Raw genomic sequence first — 22,655 nt, 5'->3', positions numbered from 1 at the left:
CATTATGATGCCGTCAAGATGTACTTAATGGCCAAATGAGATATGAAATCATACCTCCGACTCATACTCTATCTAAATATGAAAAAAAAATTGGCAATCCCTATTCATCCCAATGGACTTTTCATAGGCATGTTTTTGCCCATATATGCAATGTATTACAAAAATCGCGCGTACGGACGGTTATCTTGAACGGACGCTCATTCCGTTTTTAATAGTGATAAAGAGCTAAACATGGTATCAAATTTTCCGGAAAAATATGAGGAATATTCGGTCAAGAGCTTTTGCGGAGAAATTATTTTTCGTTCGGCCGTGACGAACGAAAACGTCCAAAAATGCGTGTTTTGCGTGATTTTTTATGAAATGCTTATAATGGCCTGAAACGTATGCAAAAAAAATTTAAGACGATTTTGAGCAATTTAAAATTTTACGCGCGCATTAACGCGCGCGCCTACGCGTACGCGCATTTTTGCGCGCATTTATTGACCTCAAATTGACCCGACGGATATTGATCTTATTCATGATAAATATGAATGAAAAATTACTATCCGTTATGAAGATATGATCATTAGTTGATTTTCACAAAATGGCGCCTGGATGACGTCACGATGACTTTGAGTCTTTGAAAAGTCACGCAGTTCTAAGTTAGACTAAGATCTATCATCATTGAAAGATTCATAACAATGCCTTCATTCAGTCTTGAGATATCCTGCGAACAAATTCGAGGAAGAATAATAAATAAAAAAAAAATAAATAAAAATCTTGACGAAATCAATAGGTGATACGTAGACTTCGTTACGTATCACCTAATAAAGAAAATCTTGACGAAATCAAAAGGTGATACGTAGACTTCGTTACGTATCACCTAATGATTCCGTCAAAATTTGCAATTTCAACTTTCGATTGAAAATTCCGACATGATCCCAACATCCGATGAAAAAACAAAGTACACCGTTTTTATAGCCCATGGTCTCAGCTATAACATACCCCAATTTGGGAGAAAACAGAGCACACATAAGATAGATAGTGCTCATAGATGAATGCCATGTAGATTCATGATGTGAACGAAATTCACCTTCCATAGACATAACACGCAAATGACGAAAATTCTGACATGTGGCCTTTAATTGAATTTTGTACTATGATGACCTCATTAAAATGAAACTTAGTGAAAAGTGATCTTGTAGAGAATTGCCTTATCTACAACATATCGACATTTCAAAGAGAATCGATGAATATTGAGAGAAATACACTACATTTTCCATAAATACAATGACGTCATAATATGCAATTTTGTATATTTGACTTCCAAGGCCATTATGATGCCGTCAAGATGTACTTAATGGCCAAATGAGATATGAAATCATACCTCCGACTCATACTCTATCTAAATATGAAAAAAAATTGGCAATCCCTATTCATCCCAATGGACTTTTCATAGGCATGTTTTTGCCCATATATGCAATGTATTACAAAAATCGCGCGTACGGACGGTTATCTTGAACGGACGCTCATTCCGTTTTTAATAGTGATAAAGAGCTAAACATGGTATCAAATTTTCCGGAAAAATATGAGGAATATTCGGTCAAGAGCTTTTGCGGAGAAATTATTTTTCGTTCGGCCGTGACGAACGAAAACGTCCAAAAATGCGTGTTTTGCGTGATTTTTTATGAAATGCTTATAATGGCCTGAAACGTATGCAAAAAAAATTTAAGACGATTTTGAGCAATTTAAAATTTTACGCGCGCATTAACGCGCGCGCCTACGCGTACGCGCATTTTTGCGCGCATTTATTGACCTCAAATTGACCCGACGGATATTGATCTTATTCATGATAAATATGAATGAAAAATTACTATCCGTTATGAAGATATGATCATTAGTTGATTTTCACAAAATGGCGCCTGGATGACGTCACGATGACTTTGAGTCTTTGAAAAGTCACGCAGTTCTAAGTTAGACTAAGATCTATCATCATTGAAAGATTCATAACAATGCCTTCATTCAGTCTTGAGATATCCTGCGAACAAATTCGAGGAAGAATAATAAATAAAAAAAAAATAAATAAAAATCTTGACGAAATCAATAGGTGATACGTAGACTTCGTTACGTATCACCTAATAAAGAAAATCTTGACGAAATCAAAAGGTGATACGTAGACTTCGTTACGTATCACCTAATGATTCCGTCAAAATTTGCAATTTCAACTTTCGATTGAAAATTCCGACATGATCCCAACATCCGATGAAAAAACAAAGTACACCGTTTTTATAGCCCATGGTCTCAGCTATAACATACCCCAATTTGGGAGAAAACAGAGCACACATAAGATAGATAGTGCTCATTGATGAATGCCATGTAGATTCATGATGTGAACGAAATTCACCTTCCATAGACATAACACGCAAATGACGAAAATTCTGACATGTGGCCTTTAATTGAATTTTGTACTATGATGACCTCATTAAAATGAAACTTAGTGAAAAGTGATCTTGTAGAGAATTGCCTTATCTACAACATATCGACATTTCAAAGAGAATCGATGAATATTGAGAGAAATACACTACATTTTCCATAAATACAATGACGTCATAATATGCAATTTTGTATATTTGACTTCCAAGGCCATTATGATGCCGTCAAGATGTACTTAATGGCCAAATGAGATATGAAATCATACCTCCGACTCATACTCTATCTAAATATGAAAAAAAAATTGGCAATCCCTATTCATCCCAATGGACTTTTCATAGGCATGTTTTTGCCCATATATGCAATGTATTACAAAAATCGCGCGTACGGACGGTTATCTTGAACGGACGCTCATTCCGTTTTTAATAGTGATAAAGAGCTAAACATGGTATCAAATTTTCCGGAAAAATATGAGGAATATTCGGTCAAGAGCTTTTGCGGAGAAATTATTTTTCGTTCGGCCGTGACGAACGAAAACGTCCAAAAATGCGTGTTTTGCGTGATTTTTTATGAAATGCTTATAATGGCCTGAAACGTATGCAAAAAAAATTTAAGACGATTTTGAGCAATTTAAAATTTTACGCGCGCATTAACGCGCGCGCCTACGCGTACGCGCATTTTTGCGCGCATTTATTGACCTCAAATTGACCCGACGGATATTGATCTTATTCATGATAAATATGAATGAAAAATTACTATCCGTTATGAAGATATGATCATTAGTTGATTTTCACAAAATGGCGCCTGGATGACGTCACGATGACTTTGAGTCTTTGAAAAGTCACGCAGTTCTAAGTTAGACTAAGATCTATCATCATTGAAAGATTCATAACAATGCCTTCATTCAGTCTTGAGATATCCTGCGAACAAATTCGAGGAAGAATAATAAATAAAAAAAAAAATAAATAAAAATCTTGACGAAATCAATAGGTGATACGTAGACTTCGTTACGTATCACCTAACTAGACTTTAATTCGTCACTTAGACGAATTAGGTGATACGTATGATATTGGTTTACATAACAAAGAATGCATTACACGATATCATATTATTTTATAAAATGCTCCTCCCATAATGATCTATCCATATGTCAAGTTTAAATTGTGTCGATCCCTTGATCATTATGGATCTAGGGAAGATAGATTGAGACAATATATGACCATTGACTCTGTGCAGTAACCAGTTACACCTTTGACTCTAATTTACATCATGAAGAACGCATTTTGACGATTTTTATCTTATTCAAAGAAATAAAAATGTAATTGATAAATAAGAGCTTATGCATGAATAATTAAAAATGAATAGTGTATGACGTCACGATGTCCCGGCGTAAATGAAAAGTCAAAATAAATGTGAGAATACATTAGCGATCATTTTGAGTTGTCGACGTGAGATTCACTAGTTGCTTGAAAATAAAATCTTTAAATATCGGATGGATATATACTGTCACTGTATAAGGAATGTGGATTAGAGGGATATTGATCCGTCAGTCTTTCTTGAAGGCTTGTCAATTAAAGGAATACAAAGATTTGAATGTATTTCGCTCAAGAAATTACATACAGCATTGGCAGTAAATTTCACGGGATCAAGGTTAAAATCTCCCATTATATAAAGCTGTTTATTCACAATTTTTTTTTTTTTGTAAAACATTTTCAAAGACAGGGATGAAATCATTGATATTTGATTGGGGTTTCCTATATATGGCACCTACAATAATATTCTTATGTCTCGGCAAATTGCTTTTAATAAACAGTGATTCATAGTTGTATGATGGGTATAATATAAATATATCATTGCGTATTTCATATTCAAAATTGTCAGCGACCAATAGACCAACACCTCTACCCTTTCTACTTGGCGATTAAAATGTATAAATAAATGACCAGACACATTGAATAACAGTGGCGTACTATCATTAACCCAAGTTTCTATACATAAGTACAGATGAAATTGGATAAAGCATTACAATTTTTGTTTAAACTACGCGAATTAAAATGTAAAATACTAAAATGATAGTTAATGTTACTGAATTCAGTCGTAAAATCCTCATCAATATAATATTTACAGTTCAGAAACCTACTGAAATGAAACTCATATTCTTTTTCGGATAAATAGTTTAAATCATTGATATCAGTATAAGTATCTGTAGTATTACTACCAAATATTGAATGAAGTTCGTCATTATTCAAGTCTTGAATAGGAAATGAACAATGAGAACAGAGTGGGTTATTAATGTAGCCGAATGCTCATGTTCTCTATAACGCTCATTTTATGTATTTTATTACCAGAGAAAAAAAGATGTCAGTCAGTCACTCAATAGTGTCTGAGAGTAAAGTCTAGAAAGTAAAAGGGTTTCCTTACATAATTTCAATACGAGGACACTGCTAACGTTTAATTTTCACAAATAGGACATACGTGACATATTCATCATTTCAACATTCAACTGAAAATTGTGATATGATCTCATCATCTGATCAAAAAACTAAAAGCACCGTTTTTATAGCCCATGGTCTCAGCTATAACATACCCCAATTTGGGAGAAAACAGAGCACACATAAGATAGATAGTGCTCATAGATGAATGCCATGTAGATTCATGATGTGAACGAAATTCACCTTCCATAGACATAACACGCAAATGACGAAAATTCTGACATGTGGCCTTTAATTGAATTTTGTACTATGATGACCTCATTAAAATGAAACTTAGTGAAAAGTGATCTTGTAGAGAATTGCCTTATCTACAACATATCGACATTTCAAAGAGAATCGATGAATATTGAGAGAAATACACTACATTTTCCATAAATACAATGACGTCATAATATGCAATTTTGTATATTTGACTTCCAAGGCCATTATGATGCCGTCAAGATGTACTTAATGGCCAAATGAGATATGAAATCATACCTCCGACTCATACTCTATCTAAATATGAAAAAAAAATTGGCAATCCCTATTCATCCCAATGGACTTTTCATAGGCATGTTTTTGCCCATATATGCAATGTATTACAAAAATCGCGCGTACGGACGGTTATCTTGAACGGACGCTCATTCCGTTTTTAATAGTGATAAAGAGCTAAACATGGTATCAAATTTTCCGGAAAAATATGAGGAATATTCGGTCAAGAGCTTTTGCGGAGAAATTATTTTTCGTTCGGCCGTGACGAACGAAAACGTCCAAAAATGCGTGTTTTGCGTGATTTTTTATGAAATGCTTATAATGGCCTGAAACGTATGCAAAAAAAATTTAAGACGATTTTGAGCAATTTAAAATTTTACGCGCGCATTAACGCGCGCGCCTACGCGTACGCGCATTTTTGCGCGCATTTATTGACCTCAAATTGACCCGACGGATATTGATCTTATTCATGATAAATATGAATGAAAAATTACTATCCGTTATGAAGATATGATCATTAGTTGATTTTCACAAAATGGCGCCTGGATGACGTCACGATGACTTTGAGTCTTTGAAAAGTCACGCAGTTCTAAGTTAGACTAAGATCTATCATCATTGAAAGATTCATAACAATGCCTTCATTCAGTCTTGAGATATCCTGCGAACAAATTCGAGGAAGAATAATAAATAAAAACTAGAAATTGAATTCGTCATGGTGACGAATTAGGTGGTCTGTTTTCAATTTTATGATCATTGAAAAGTCAAAAAAGAAAAAAAATGAAGAAAAAAAATTGTTGGAGACGCCCGGACTCGAACCAGGGACCTCGAGGTCGGAAGTCAAGTGCGTTACCGATATACCAAAACATTTCCCATAGAGAATACATGTAAACGGAAAATGGAATTCTCAAATCCCTCTTTGCAAGTGAGATATGAGCATGATCCCGGCATCTGATCGAAAAATAAAGGGCACACTTGTGATAGCTCATTGTCTCAGCTACAACATACTCAAAGCTCAGCGAAAACAAAGCTAAAACGACGGAGATATTGCTCGTGAAAGACGGGAAATAGAATCCAGTTTTAAGAAAAAGTCATGTCCCATAGAGAATACACGCAAAATGTGAAAAATTGACATGCCTCCTTTAATCGCGAAAATACGCCATGATACCATTGTCAAAATGAATTATTGTGGTGACTGCATTTGTAGAGAATATTCTAAGGTAGAACATATCCAAATTTGAAAGAAAATTGATTAATATTTACAGAGATACAATCAATTTTCAAAAAATCTGCTGACGTCATAATATGCAAATTAATATTTTAAGTTTGGAGGCCATTATGATGACGTCATGAGTTAATTGAGGGTCAAATGAGACATGAAATCATATCTCCAACTCATGTTTTTTCCAACCATGATATAAAAGTTGGGGTCAATTGACTATCTGAAGAGCTATTTTGATTTTTAAAATAAGATGTTTTTGATCAAATTTGCATTATATTGCCTATAGCAGCACGCGCGGATTTTGAACTTTGACGCGCGCTCACGGCCTTATGAAAGGTCAAGAGTGACTGAAATTAATGTAAATTGTCATTTACGGTAAGAGGAATCTAAATCATGTAAAAAAATTGAATTTGACCTTTTCCGCGCGTTGTGAGCGGGGACAAGTACGGACGGAAATTTTTGAAATGCTTAAAATGACCTGATTCGTACTCTCCTTTAATAGTTAAGTGATTTTGAGCATTTTTAAATTTTGACGCGCGCGTACGTGCGCGTCATGACCTTTATGTGACCTTTGATGACATGACTTGTTGACCCTTGACCTGAAGTATATGTGATATGAATATGAATGACCTTTGCTTATGCATCATGAAGATATGATGGATAATGGGATTTCACAAAATGGCGCCTGGATGACGTCACGATAACATGATGACCTTAAAAATGTTCCTGTCACGTTTCATGACAATGACCTATGACTGTGCCAAAATTGAATGAAATTGACGAAACCGAACTTGAGTTATCCTAGGCACAAAAAAGTGTAGGAAATAAAAATAAAGAAATAATAATAACTAGAAATTTAATTCGTCATGGGGACGAATTAGGTGGTCTGTCTTCAAGTCTTATGATAGATTATAATATTTACTATATTGAGAAAGGGAGAAGTTATATAGACATGTAAACAATGATGATGATCATGATGATGATGATGATGATCTTGATAGTAATGGTGATGACGATGATGATGATGATGATCATGATCATGATGATGTTGATGATTATCATCAACAGACCACGATGACATCAGACTGATCGAAATTAGAGAACATTTAGATAGCGTATAGTCTCAGCTACAACATACTCAAAAATCAACAAAAACCAAGCCGAAATAACGGCGATATTGCTCGCAAAAGACAAGAATGTAGAATCCAGATTTGAGAAAAAGTCATCTCCCATAAGGATTACACGCAAAAAGTAATGGATCAAGTAATAATAGGGTAATAATAAAGTAAATATGGTTGTTTATTACATTATTTGCGATTGTACGTGTTTTAATATTCAAAGGAGATGGTACAGTGAAAGGTCAAAAAGAAAAAAAAGTTAAAAAAAAAATTGTTGGAGACGCCCGGACTCGAACCAGGGACCTCGAGGTCGGAAGTCAAGTGCGTTACCGATATACCAAAACATTTCCCATAGAGATTACACGTAAACGGAAAATGGAATTATCAAAACCCACTTTGCAAGTGAGATATGAGCATGATCCCGGCATCTGATCGAAAAATGATGGGCACACTTGTGAAAGCTTATTGTCTCAGCTACAACATACTCAAAGCTCAGCGTAAACAAAGATAAAACGACGGAGATATGGCTCGCGAAAGACGAAAATGTAGAATCCAGTTTTGAGAAAAAGTCATGTCCCATAGAGAATACACGCAAAATGTGAAAAATTGACATGCCTCCTTTAATTGCAAAAATACGCCATGATACTATTGTCAAAATGAAATATCGTGCAACTGCATTTGTAGAGAATATTCTAAGGTAGAACATATCAAAATTTGAAAGAAAATTGATCAATATTTACAGAGTTACAATCAATTTTCCAAAAATCTGCTGACGTCATAATATGCAAATTGAAATTTTGAGTTCGGAGGCCATTATGATAACGTCATGAGTTAATTGAGGGTCAAATGACACATGAAATCATATCTCCAACTCATGCTTTTTCTAACCATGATATAAAAATTGAGGTCAATTGACTATCTGAAGAGCTATTTTGATTTTTAAAATGAAATGTTTTTGATCAAATTTGCATTATATTGCCCATAGCAGCACGCGCGGATTTTGAACTTTGACGCGCGCTCACGGCCTTATAAAAGGTCAAGGGTGACTGAAATTAATGTAAATTGTCATTTACGGTAAGAGGAATCTAAATCAAGTAAAAAAAAAATGAATTTGACCTTTTCCGCGCGTTGTGAGCGCGCGCAACGCGCACGTTGACACGTACGGACGGAAAATTTTGAAATGCTTAAAATGACCTGATTCGTACTCTTGTTTAATAGTTAAGTGATTTTGAGCATTTTTAAATTTTGACGCGCACGTACGCGCGCGTCGTGACCTTTATGTGACTTTTGATGACATGACCTGTTGACTTTTGACCTGAAATATATGTGATATGAATATGAATGACCTTTGCTGATGCATCATGAAGATATGATGGATAACGTGATTTCACAAAATGGCGCCTGGATGACGTCACGATGACCTGATGACCTTGAAAATGTTCTTGTCACGTCTCATGACAATGACTTATAAATGTGTCAAAATTGAAAGAAATTAACACAACCAATCTTGAGTTAACCGATAAACAAAAAACGGGAAGAAATAAAAACGAGAATGTAGAATCCAGTTTTGAGAAAAAGTCATGTCCCATAGAGAATACACGCACAATGTGAAAAATTGACATCCCTCCTTTAATCGCAAAAATACGCCATGATACCATTGTCAAAATGAAATATCGTGTTGACTGCATTTGTAGAGAATATTCTCAGGTAGAACATATCAAAATTTGAAAGAAAATTGATCAATATTTACAGAGATACAATCAATTTTCCAAAAATCTGCTGACGTCATAATATGCAAATTGAAATTTTGAGTTCGGAGGCCATTATGATGACGTCATTAGTTAATTGAGGGTCAAATTACACATGAAATCATATCTCCAACTCATATTTTTTCCAACTATGATATAAAAGTTGGGATCAATTGATTATCTGAAGAGCTATTTTGATTTTTAAAATGGGATGTTTTTGATCAAATTTGCATTATATTGCCCATAGCAGCACGCGCGGATTTTGAACTTTGACGCGCGCTCACGGCCTTATGAAAGGTCAAGAGTGACTGAAATTAATGTAAATTGTCATTTACGGTAAGAGGAATCTAAATCATGTAAACAATTTGAATTTGACCTTTTCCGCGCGTTATGAGCGCGCGCAACGCGCGCGGTGACACTTACGGACGGAAAATTTTGAAATGCTTAAAATGACCTGATTCGTACTCTCCTTTAATAGTTAAGTGATTTTGAGCATTTTAAAATTTTGACGCGCGCGTACGTGCGCGTCATGACCTTTATGTGACCTTTGATGACATGACTTGTTAACCCTTGACCTGAAGTATATGTGATATGAATATGAATGACCTTTGCTTATGCATCATGAAGATATGATGGATAACGTGATTTCACAAAATGGCGCCTGGATGACGTCATGATGACCTGATGACCTTGAAAATGTTCTTGTCACGTCTCATGACAATGACTTATAAATGTGTCAAAATTGAAAGAAATTAACACAACCAATCTTGAGTTAACCGATAAACAAAAAACGGGAAGAAATAAAAACGAGAATGTAGAATCCAGTTTTGAGAAAAAGTCATGTCCCATAGAGAATACACGCACAATGTGAAAAATTGACATCCCTCCTTTAATCGCAAAAATACGCCATGATACCATTGTCAAAATGAAATATCGTGTTGACTGCATTTGTAGAGAATATTCTCAGGTAGAACATATCAAAATTTGAAAGAAAATTGATCAATATTTACAGAGATACAATCAATTTTCCAAAAATCTGCTGACGTCATAATATGCAAATTGAAATTTTGAAATCGGAGGCCATTATGATGACGTCATTAGTTAATTGAGGGTCAAATTACACATGAAATCATATCTCCAACTCATGTTTTTTCCAACTATGATATAAAAGTTGGGATCAATTGATTATCTGAAGAGCTATTTTGATTTTTAAAATGGGATGTTTTTGATCAAATTTGCATTATATTGCCCATAGCAGCACGCGCGGATTTTGAACTTTGACGCGCGCTCACGGCCTTATGAAAGGTCAAGAGTGACTGAAATTAATGTAAATTGTCATTTACGGTAAGAGGAATCTAAATCATGTAAAAAAAAATGAATTTGACCTTTTCCGCGCGTTGTGAGCGCGCGCAACGCGCGCGTGGACACATACGGACGGAAAATTTTGAAATGCTTAAAATGACCTAATTCGTACTCTCCTTTAATAGTAAAGTGATTTTGAGCATTTTTAAATTTTGACGCGCACGTACGCGCGCGTCATGACCTTTATGTGACCTATGATGACATGAACTTTTGACCCTTGACCTGAAATATATGTGATATGGATATGAATGACCTTTGCTTATGCATCATGAAGATATGATGGATAACGTGATTTCACAAAATGGCGCCTGGATGACGTCACGATGACTTGATGACCTTGAAAATGTTCCTGTCACGTCTCATGACAATGACCTATGACTGTGCCAAAATTGAATGAAATTGACGAAACCGAACTTGAGTTATCCTAGGCACAAAAAAGTGTAGGAAATAAATAAAAATAAAGAATAATAATAATAATAAAGAAAATTCTGACGAAAACAATAGGTGATCTGTTTTCAACAGACCACCTAAAAAAAATAAATAAAAATCTTGACGAAATCAATAGGTGATACGTAGACTTCGTTACGTATCACCTAATAAAGAAAATCTTGACGAAATCAAAAGGTGATACGTAGACTTCGTTACGTATCACCTAATGATTCCGTCAAAATTTGCAATTTCAACTTTCGATTGAAAATTCCGACATGATCCCAACATCCGATGAAAAAACAAAGTACACCGTTTTTATAGCCCATGGTCTCAGCTATAACATACCCCAATTTGGGAGAAAACAGAGCACACATAAGATAGATAGTGCTCATAGATGAATGCCATGTAGATTCATGATGTGAACGAAATTCACCTTCCATAGACATAACACGCAAATGACGAAAATTCTGACATGTGGCCTTTAATTGAATTTTGTACTATGATGACCTCATTAAAATGAAACTTAGTGAAAAGTGATCTTGTAGAGAATTGCCTTATCTACAACATATCGACATTTCAAAGAGAATCGATGAATATTGAGAGAAATACACTACATTTTCCATAAATACAATGACGTCATAATATGCAATTTTGTATATTTGACTTCCAAGGCCATTATGATGCCGTCAAGATGTACTTAATGGCCAAATGAGATATGAAATCATACCTCCGACTCATACTCTATCTAAATATGAAAAAAAAATTGGCAATCCCTATTCATCCCAATGGACTTTTCATAGGCATGTTTTTGCCCATATATGCAATGTATTACAAAAATCGCGCGTACGGACGGTTATCTTGAACGGACGCTCATTCCGTTTTTAATAGTGATAAAGAGCTAAACATGGTATCAAATTTTCCGGAAAAATATGAGGAATATTCGGTCAAGAGCTTTTGCGGAGAAATTATTTTTCGTTCGGCCGTGACGAACGAAAACGTCCAAAAATGCGTGTTTTGCGTGATTTTTTATGAAATGCTTATAATGGCCTGAAACGTATGCAAAAAAAATTTAAGACGATTTTGAGCAATTTAAAATTTTACGCGCGCATTAACGCGCGCGCCTACGCGTACGCGCATTTTTGCGCGCATTTATTGACCTCAAATTGACCCGACGGATATTGATCTTATTCATGATAAATATGAATGAAAAATTACTATCCGTTATGAAGATATGATCATTAGTTGATTTTCACAAAATGGCGCCTGGATGACGTCACGATGACTTTGAGTCTTTGAAAAGTCACGCAGTTCTAAGTTAGACTAAGATCTATCATCATTGAAAGATTCATAACAATGCCTTCATTCAGTCTTGAGATATCCTGCGAACAAATTCGAGGAAGAATAATAAATAAAAAAAAAATAAACTAGACTTGAATTCGTCACGAAGACGAATAAGGTGGTCTGTCTAAGTCTTATGATAGATTTGAGAATGGGAGAAGTTATATAGACATGTAAACAATGATGATGATGATGATGATGATCTTGATAGTAATGGTGATGACGATGATGACGATGATAATGATAATGTTGATGATGACGATGATGATGTTGATGATTATGATCATGATCATGATGATCATGATCATGATCGTGAGCATGATCCTGACATCTGATTGAAAAAATGAGGGAGATTTAGATAGCATATAGTCTCAGCTACATTATACTCAAAAATCAATAAAAAACAAGCAAAAATAACGGCGATATTGCTCGCAAAAGACAGGAATGTAGAATCCAGATTTGAGAAAAAGTCATGTCCAATAGAGAATACACGCAAAATGTGAAAAATTGACATGCCTCCTTTAATCGCAAAAATACGCCATGATGCTTTTGTCAAAATGAAAAATCGTGGCGACGGCATTTGTTGAAAATTGTCTCAGTCGGCTAAAACATATCAAAATTTGGAAGAAAATTGATCAACATTTACAGAGATACACTGCAAACAGTATGCCTAGGGTGTGATTGTTACGTCACAATGATGGAGTTCGGTCATAGTGCGCATTTTGTTATATGCGTAATATACATTGTCATGGTCACCAGCAGCTGGTGCGCGATGAAATGTACAACTGGCTCGATTATTGCTCACTACTTTCCCACGCATTTTGCCGTTGACTTTTCAGATCGAGCAATAATATTTATAATGTATTTCGTATAGGCGTGTTTTTGCCCATATGCTATATATTAAAAGAGCTCGCACGCAATAATGCAAGGCCGTCCAGAGGATTTTTTTATGTTGGAAACCGGGGTAAAATGCAATAAATTATTGAAAATTTATTGCATTTTCTGTTTTTTTTTTTAATTCATGGAAACTGCCCCCTACCCTAGCCCCCGCTGCGTACAGTCATGGTTCAGTGACAAAGCAATGGCCTCGTAACTGTGAGGCCCCAGGATCAAAACCGTGTCGATGTGCTATAAGGGCCCTTTTGTGGGGCATTAATCCTCATTACTGTCATTTATGACTTAAGGGCATAGGTCCCCTAGTTGATAAGCATAGTAGCATATACATGATTTAGCAGTCACGCAAAACACACATTGGCAAATCATTGTTCAATAAAATCTGAGAATTATACTATTATTTATCTAGATCTAGTATTTTTAAATTATTTTTAAAATAATTCCATAAATTCCGGATAAAAAAAAAATATTCCACCTTTATGAGCGACAGTGTAGGAGGCTGCCCCCAAAAAAGAAGTGGGCGGGGACGCTAAACATGTATATTCTTTTTACATGGCCTAAACGACAAGGTATCAGATATCCATTGTTTTGACATTCCTTTTCCCTTAGATATAAACACGCAAAATCATGCATTTCGTGAGAAATTATATGCGCGAGAAATATACTGGGCGAATTGTCTGTAGGGCGAATTTAATCTGACCAAGATTTTGGCCGATTCGAATTGCATGCACACTCGTACTCATGGTCATATGAGTATCCGAGTACTGCTGTTTTGTGCTGTTGTGCTGATTGCTAGCTTAGCTTTGGTAAGAAATCGGTTGTTGCTATTGTATTACTTTATCGTGAATCCTTTCTTATTAGTTTGTTGGAGATTTTGCGTTATCGCATAAGTGTGTGAGTGTATTAAACTTTTAAAGGCATTGACTTTGTTTATATCTATAATAATGTTTGCAGTTACAAATCAAGTCTGAGATGCGATACATCTTACGTATACATGTATAGCCTAGGGTCTACGTGTAATATCATCAGCTCAGCGAGTGTGATTGTGATTGAATTTTGAAGCCCTACGAAAAACAAAAAGGAAGTGTTTCAAAAAAGTGAAAATCTTTGACTCAGTTTGACTTTGAGTGACCGGTTTTACCATACTCATTTCCCCCAATAGACCGTAGACCTAGTCTAGATCTAGTTCTAGATCTAGGTCAGTGTTGTTATAAATTAAAAACCGTAAGTCCGTAGGGATCTAGGCCTAGTACTATACTACTACTAGATCTAGATACTAGATCTATCTGACTATAGGCCTAGATTAGGGAGGCCAATGCCCGGGCGTAAGGCTTCTACGCCTACGATTTGTGCGCTCGTCGTCCAACTCCAAGTCAGAAAATTACCAGAAGAAAAAAAAAGGGGAAAAAAAAGAAAACAAATATCTAGGGTCTATGGAATAAAATGTATAACAAATACACAATTAAACACTCCACAACATACCTATAATCACGGATCTGTAACGATCTTTCACCATTTATTGACGATCTTGCAGATTTTGACGTATTTTGATCCAATAATTGGGCTAGCAGACGAAAAAAACGGACGCACAAGAGAAACTAGAGGGTGATGAGGTTAGCTCACTAAAATCCTTCTCAATGACTGAAGGTAGATCCTAAAAATATGGAACCAATTTAATATCAAAGAACTTTTGAAAGAGATTAACATATCAGATGTGCACAAATGTCACTTTTAACAACTAGAAAATATAACGAAAAAAGATTATATCTTTTTAATTGCAGATTTTTACAAACTGCACATTCGAAGGTAGATAGAGTACGATGTTTTTGTCAATCTTGCGTTGGTTTGAGCCCCATACTAGCTAGAGCCATCTCAAATTGAGAAGGAAAATTGTGAACAGAGACCTCATTGTTTGAGCCCCAAATAGAAGTCTTGCGACATCATAATATGAATATTTATGAGCTCCGGTCTCATCGCGCGCAAAACAAATTTGACGTAGTCTCACACATAGTACCTTTTTCTCAGCACTAGACACCAGTGTCGTGCAGTAATGTATGAGAAGTGTAAAAAAAGACATTTCAGTAAAAAAAAAAAAAGTCTACGTGAGCAGTCTATACTCCAATTGAGAAGTGTAATGAATGCCATGATTTGAGCGTGTGTGTTTTAGTGTATGATATCATCATATGGTTAGTGAGAGAGAGAGAGAGAGAGGGAGAGAAATATCTCCGTAAGTAGTACACGTCTATCAATGCGTGCAGTCATATTTGATTCCGTATTGTGATCGCTGCATGCAAGTGCAAGTTGGATTTATCGATCGATGATAATGCAGTGTCAGATCTTTACTGATGTCTGAGGAAATAGTAATTGGAATACATCACAAAACTAAGGTAGGCCTATTTATTTATTTAATTTTTAATTACTTTCTTAATTTACAATGAGTGGCTTTCGAGCTTTCTCTCCATTATGTTTTGACCCTCCATGCCATGGCTAGCATGGTCGATCGCGGCTTGCATGCAATTACCGTACCTGGCCTGCAGTACTGTGTCGGTGTGTGCGACTAATTCAAGGCTAGCCGGTGATGATGAATGTACTTTCGCGCGAAGTTTTGAACTTGTTGTCCGGGCAATGACCATGATGACACGCCCATTCCCTCGGGCCTGTCTAATTCTCAACGTAATTGAAATTGATTGTTTCAAGGCTCTTACGTACGGCCAGGCGTAGAAGGAACCTCATAGGAACTAGCTGGATATCTCCTATTTTATGGAACTTCTGGAGTCGGCAGATGGGTGAGTTTTCTTAGTGAAAGAAAATGCTTTCTTTTAATGTTTGTTTTATTATAAACAAATTAGTAATTAAAAAGTTAGATTTGGGCATTGGCCTCCCTACCTAGATCATAGATCTAGACTAGACCTAGATCTAGTCTAGATCTATTAATTTCTAATTCCAATCATAAATATCTTGATAGTTGATAATTAGACAGGTCACAGCTGACAGGCGATCGGCTTGTAAAAGTCATGGGATAATAATTATCGCCTCGCCAAAGAAGGAGGGGATCTAGACCCCTGTATTAATATGCTGCTCGATGCCCTTCCTTCTTTGTGCCGTAACAAATCTGGTTTAAAATAAATAACTTTAGTAATGTTTGACGGATTTTAATGAAATTTGATATGAAGGTAAATGGTAGATCTATAAAAACACAGCATAAGGTCAATTTCGGAGTTTGTAGGTCAAAGGTCATGGCTCATTAAATATGCGAATCTGGTTTCTATTCGATAACTTTAGTAATGTTTGACGGATTTTAATGAAATTTGATAGGAAGGTACATGGTTTAAAAACATAGCATAAGTTCAATTTTGGAGTATGTAGGTCAAAGGTCATAGCTCATTAAATATGCGAATCTGGTTTCTGTTTGATAACTTTAGTATTATTTGATGGATTTTCATGAAATTCGATATGAAGGTACATAGTATAAAAACACAGCATAAGTTCAATTTCCGAGTATGTAGGTCAAAGGTCATAGCTCATTAAATATGCGAATCTGGTTTAAAATCAATAACTTTAGTAATGTTTGACCAATTTTAATGAAATTTGATATGAAGGTAAATGGTATAAAAACACAGCATAAATTCAATTTCGGAGTATGTAGGTCAAAGGTCATGGCTCATTAAATATGCGAATCTGGTTTCCGATCGATAACTTTAGTAATGTTTGACAGATTTTAATCAAATTTGATATGAAGGTACATGCTATCAAAATACAGCATAAGTTCAGTTTCGGAGTATGTAGGTCAAAGGTCATAGCTCATTAAATGTGCAAATCTGGTTTCTATTCGATAACTTTAGTAATGTTTGACGGATTTTAATGAAATTTGATAGGAAGGTACATGGTATAAAAGGCAAGTTCAGACTAGTCTCGGAAAAATGCGCAGTGCTCGTCGTTAGCTGTAATGCGTATCAGAACAAACCCAAACAAAGACGTGATCGTAACGAGAAAAAAATCATTAAAAACTACGAGAGCACAATTGGAAAGACAACTACTCAAAATTATCGTAAGCAGATACATAACTTGGAGGAAGAATACAATAGTTGTCCAAGAAAAGCCACATAAATAGTGATATTTAAGGAGTTACTACAGGTACAATCATTATCCGAATGGGCCTGCTGATATGTCAGAATTACACGTGTTTAAATTGAACACGAGGCTATAGAAACCAAATACCGCCCTCTACGGTGAAAAGCAGTATAACAAAGGATTCTAGTATTTGCAGCAGGCGATAAAAATGTACCCAGTTACTCCTCGATTATCACAATTTCTGTGGCATTTCTTGGGCGATTATTGAATTCTTTGTCCAAGTTATGTACCCGATTATGGTAATTTTGAGCAGTAGTTGTCTTTCCAATTGCGCTCTCGTAGTTTTTAATGATTTTTTTCTCGTTACGATCACGTCTTTGTTTGGGTTCGTTCTGGCACGCATTACAGCTAACGACGAGCACTGCGCATTTTTCCGAGACTAGTCTGAACTTGCCTTGCAACAGCTATCCGTATCGAAACTTCGTGATTACCAAGTAATTTTCAGCTTTTAAAAAAAAGCATGCGATGTTTAAAATAAGAGATAAATATTTATTTTGTCTTTAAAAAATTATATGATCGGTATATTGTAAAGAAGAATTTTTTAGAAAGCTGTTTTATTATTCTAACATTCATATTTTTTGACCAGATTTATTCAACCTGCATAAATCAAAATGGCGGCTGGAACGTTGTCATTCTATTTTTGCCCCAGTTTTTTTACTTTTAGAGGCACGATAATGGCACTAAACATCGCCAATCATGGATGAAAATAATGTCAAATGGAAGAATATACCGATCTGAGCCGAGGTATGCATTAGTTAATTGATTTGATTGATAAAAAAGGTCACTTTTAAGGGACATACTGATGATAATAATCATGATATGCGCTTTTTATAGAGGCAAGTGACAAATCCTGCGAGCTGATTTCGGGACACCGGGTCCCGATAGGTGCAAGGCCGTCGGGACCCGGTTTATGAAAATCCCGACATGACTCAGGCCTAATCAAAACACGGCCTAAGTTTGATTTCCCAGTATATAGGTCAAAGGTCATAGCTCATTAAATATGCGAATCTGGTTTCTGAAATTGATAACTTTAGTAATGTTTGACGGATTTTAATCAAATTTGATATGAAAGTACATGGCATCAAAACATGGCCTAAGTTTGATTTCCCAGTATGTACCCTGCGAGGGGATGCTATGCTTTGCGTTGACTTGTTTTATTTATGTCATTTAGCATTATGAATGAGGGCTCATTATTTGTATTTATTGTAATATATTCATATTGGTATTTTATTAAATGTAATTTTTTTGTTTTTTTTGTTTGTATTTTAGGTTACTGAGAGTTCAAGAGTTGCAGAAAGTAAGTTGATATGCTTAGAAAGGCTGAAGTCAAGTAGTTTTTAAATTAAAGCTATGACGGAATGAAACAGATCCGCATAATTGGGAACAATTGAATGCAGAATACGAAAGCTATGGCTTTTAGAAATTGTCTATATAACTTTTTGGACACTACCAAGTTACTTTTAATTATGTCAGTAAAGGTATAGACCAGTTTTGGAAACGCCCCCCTCTCAAAAAATGAAATGGTACCTTTTATTACCAATCATGTGAAAGAATATGTTTTGACTAATACCTGATGATACAAATTTTGATACTAATTGATATATTTGGTAAATTATATCTATCCGGAGTGGATAGATATCGCGCATGTGTCGCATAGTCCCATATACATCTTTCTGTGTACAGTGCTTGTAACTTTACCATGACTGGGTCAAATTTCTCATCATTTTGATGATCCACAACCTTTCAGTACACACCAATACTTACCGTATATGCTAGATGATCAACCTTTTGTGATCGATTCCACAACGTTTCCGAAAAAGTTTGTTTAAACACCTAGTGCAAATGATAGATGTATTTTGATTTTAGTCCAATGCAATACATATAGTACAGGTGACCTTGCCTAAGTCGAACTTGGATAAGTCAAAAATTGCTATGGTTGAACGTCTACACGTAGCCCATCCTGTTTTGTCCCATTATTTTATAACCCTCCTAAATCAAAATTTGTCTAAGTCAAAGCTATTTTATGGGTCCCAAAAGATTTGAGTTAGGCCATTAATTTTTGTTTACATGTTTAGCGTCCCAATGCAATCGCATGACCAAAACTGGTCTTTACCTTTAAAGGTACTATGTCCCATTTGCAGGCCAACAAAATGAGAAGGCTACATTCGAACGGCATTTGAAAGATAATACTAATTTAGAAGTTCCCTAAAAAAAAAGGGGGGGGGGGGCTTGAAAATGTCTTTAAGTTGGAAAATAACGACTATTAGTTGTCGAATCGACTTAAGAACTATAGAGCCAGTAAGTAATGGTCTTATTTTCAGACCATTGTACCGAATGGTCGTACATTTTATGCTGCGCAAAGATTCAATCAGTTTAATTTTGGCCATTACAAGCAGAAGTGGGATATTGATGTTGACAAATGTTCATATACCCTTTACAGCTCATTTTATGTACATGTATGTTATTACCAAAGAAGAAAAAAGCCAGTGAGTCACTCAATAGTGTCTGACAGGGAAGCTAGTATAGCAAGTAAACGGGTTTCTTTGCATAATATGAATATTAGGACACTGCTAATGTTTAAATTTGACAGATAGGACATACATGACATATTCATAATTTCTGCAAAGTTCTACATAATTTGATGTTGGCTGCAAAAGGGACCGACATAGTATCTTTAAGCATTGGATGAGGGCTCACTATTTGTATTTATTTGTGTAATATATTCATATTGGTATTTCATGAAATGCAATTGTTTTTTTCTTTTCTTTTTTTCTTTCAGGTTATTGACTGTTTTCAGAGTTGCAGAGAGTTGCAGAGAGTTGCAGAGAGTAAGTTGATCTGCTTAAGAAGGCTGAAGTCAAGTAGTTTTTAAATTAAAGCTACAATGGAATGAAACAGATCTGCATAATTGGGAACATAATTGAACGCGGAATAGGAAAGCTATGGCTTAATGAAATTTCTATATAACATTTTTGACACTTCCGTAGGTATGCAACATAATTTTGTGGACAATTCATAATACTCTTCCATTGGGTGTAGCCAAAATTTGAAGAGAATCCATAGTGAATTATGTAAGGAGTTGATAAAGAAGAAAAAGTTTTTTTCATTGAACACCTAGTGCAAACGTATAGATGTATTTTGATTTTAGTCCAATGCAAAACATATAGTACAGGTGACCTTGCCTAAGTCGAACTGGGATAAGTCAAAAATTGCTATGGTTGAATGTCTACACGTAGCCCATCCTGTTTTGTCCCATTATTTTATAACCCTCCTAAATCAAAATTTGTCTAAGTCAAAGCTATTTTATGGGTCCCAAAAGATTTGAGTTAGGCCATTAATTTTTGTTTACATGTTTAGCGTCCCAATGCAATCGCATGACCAAAACTGGTCTTTACCTTTAAAGGTACTATGTCCCATTTGCAGGCCAACAAAATGAGGAGGTTACATTCCAACGGCATTTGAAAGATAATACTAATTTAGAACTTCCCTAAAAAAAAGGGGGGGGGGCTTGAAAATGTCTTTAAGTTGGAAAATAACAACTATTAGTTGTCGAATCGACTTAAGAACTATAGAGCCAGTAAGTAATGGTCTTATTTTCAGACCATTGTACCGAATGGTCGTACATTTTATGCTGCGCAAAGATTCAATCAGTTTAATTTTGGCCATTACAAGCAGAAGTGGGATATTGATGTTGACAAATGTTCATATACCCTTTACAGCTCATTTTATGTACATGTATGTTATTACCAAAGAAGAAAAAAGCCAGTGAGTCACTCAATAGTGTCTGACAGTGAAGCTAGTCTAGCAAGTAAACGGGTTTCTTTGCATAATATGAATATTAGGACACTGCTAATGTTTAAATTTGACAGATAGGACATACATGACATATTCATAATTTCTGCAAAGTTCTTCAGAATTTGATGTTGGCTGCAAAAGGGACATAGTATCTTTAAGCATTGGATGAGGGCTCACTATTTGTATTTGCGTTGCCAATTTGAGGATCCCCATAGAAAGTACAACAAGTGTTTTCAAACTTTCATAACTCTCTTATTTTATAGCCGATTTTGATGAAACTTTTTTGAAATTGCTTCTCTCATATTACTCTTTCGTATGAGATGATTTTCTCCTTGGGTTTTGGTTTCCTTTTAGTTTTTGTGAGCAGATTTTTTACATTTAGGGTGTTTTATCACTATGACTATATGACTATGACTTTATTTTGGTCTCGGGATGCTCCACTGAGACTATCTTCTGGTTCCGCAAATCCCGGCTTGCCTTAATAGACCGCTGGCACCCGCGCCCGCACTAGTGGTGACGATAAATTGTGCACTGCATTTAATAGATGCACACAACACAGCGCTGTTGCAAAAGCGATAGTGGCTGGTCTTCTTACTTACGAAAATGCCAGATTACAAGTACTTAACATCTAAGCACACTTTCCAGCATCGCTCTAATTAAAGTAAGTATATTCTAGATTCTAATCTATAATCCATATTAATTCATAAACTTCATAATATGGTACAAACGAGCCCTTATCAGGGCTTTTCAATCATGTAAAAAGTGAATGGGGCTGGATCTGGCACATATCTATGTTGACTTAAAGGGGAAGTCTATTTTGAAGCAATAGTGATTTAATAATTAAGTCATTCTCATTTCAATAGATACGAGCTCCTTGATGATTTCTCAAGAATTGCCCAGACGTGTCTATTGAATTTAATTAATTTTTTTTTCTATTCCTTTCTGTCTTTTGCAGGACCGAGGGTGGTACACTCCAAAGAACTCTCCAAAGAACTCTCCAAAGAACTCTCCAAAGAACTCTCCAAAGAACTCTCCAAAGAACTCTCCAAAGAACTCTCCAAAGAACTCTCCAAAGAACTCTCCAAAGAACTCTCCAAAGAACTCTCCAAAGAACTTGAACTTGCACTTGAACTTACACTTGAACTTACACTTGAACTTGCACTTGAACTTGCACTTGAACTTACACTTGAACTTGCACTTGAACTATCTTGAACTATCTTGAACTATCTTGAACTATCTTGAACTATCT

At 35.5% G+C, this 22,655-nt stretch overlaps 1 long non-coding RNA gene across 2 annotated transcripts; it reads left to right on the top strand.

The window, feature by feature from the left end:
- Nucleotides 1-14,001: 14,001 nt before the first annotated feature.
- Nucleotides 14,002-22,417, top strand: LOC115922617. 2 transcript variants are annotated; one of them, XR_004063509.1, is made up of 4 exons: nt 14,002-14,286; nt 18,881-18,908; nt 20,391-20,439; nt 22,362-22,417. It is a non-coding gene; the product is annotated as an uncharacterized LOC115922617 (long non-coding RNA). The 2 variants fall into 2 exon arrangements; XR_004063507.1 differs by lacking the exon at nt 22,362-22,417 and having other exon boundaries at nt 14,010-14,286; nt 20,391-20,701.
- The last annotated feature ends 238 nt before the right edge of the window (nt 22,418-22,655 follow it).

Source organism: Strongylocentrotus purpuratus, unplaced genomic scaffold (genome assembly GCF_000002235.5).
Source record: "Strongylocentrotus purpuratus isolate Spur 01 unplaced genomic scaffold, Spur_5.0 spur5_contig_822, whole genome shotgun sequence".
Lineage (NCBI taxonomy): Eukaryota > Metazoa > Echinodermata > Echinoidea > Camarodonta > Strongylocentrotidae > Strongylocentrotus > Strongylocentrotus purpuratus.
Note: the sequence above shows the minus strand (reverse complement) of the source record. Positions and strands in the feature narration are given on the sequence as shown.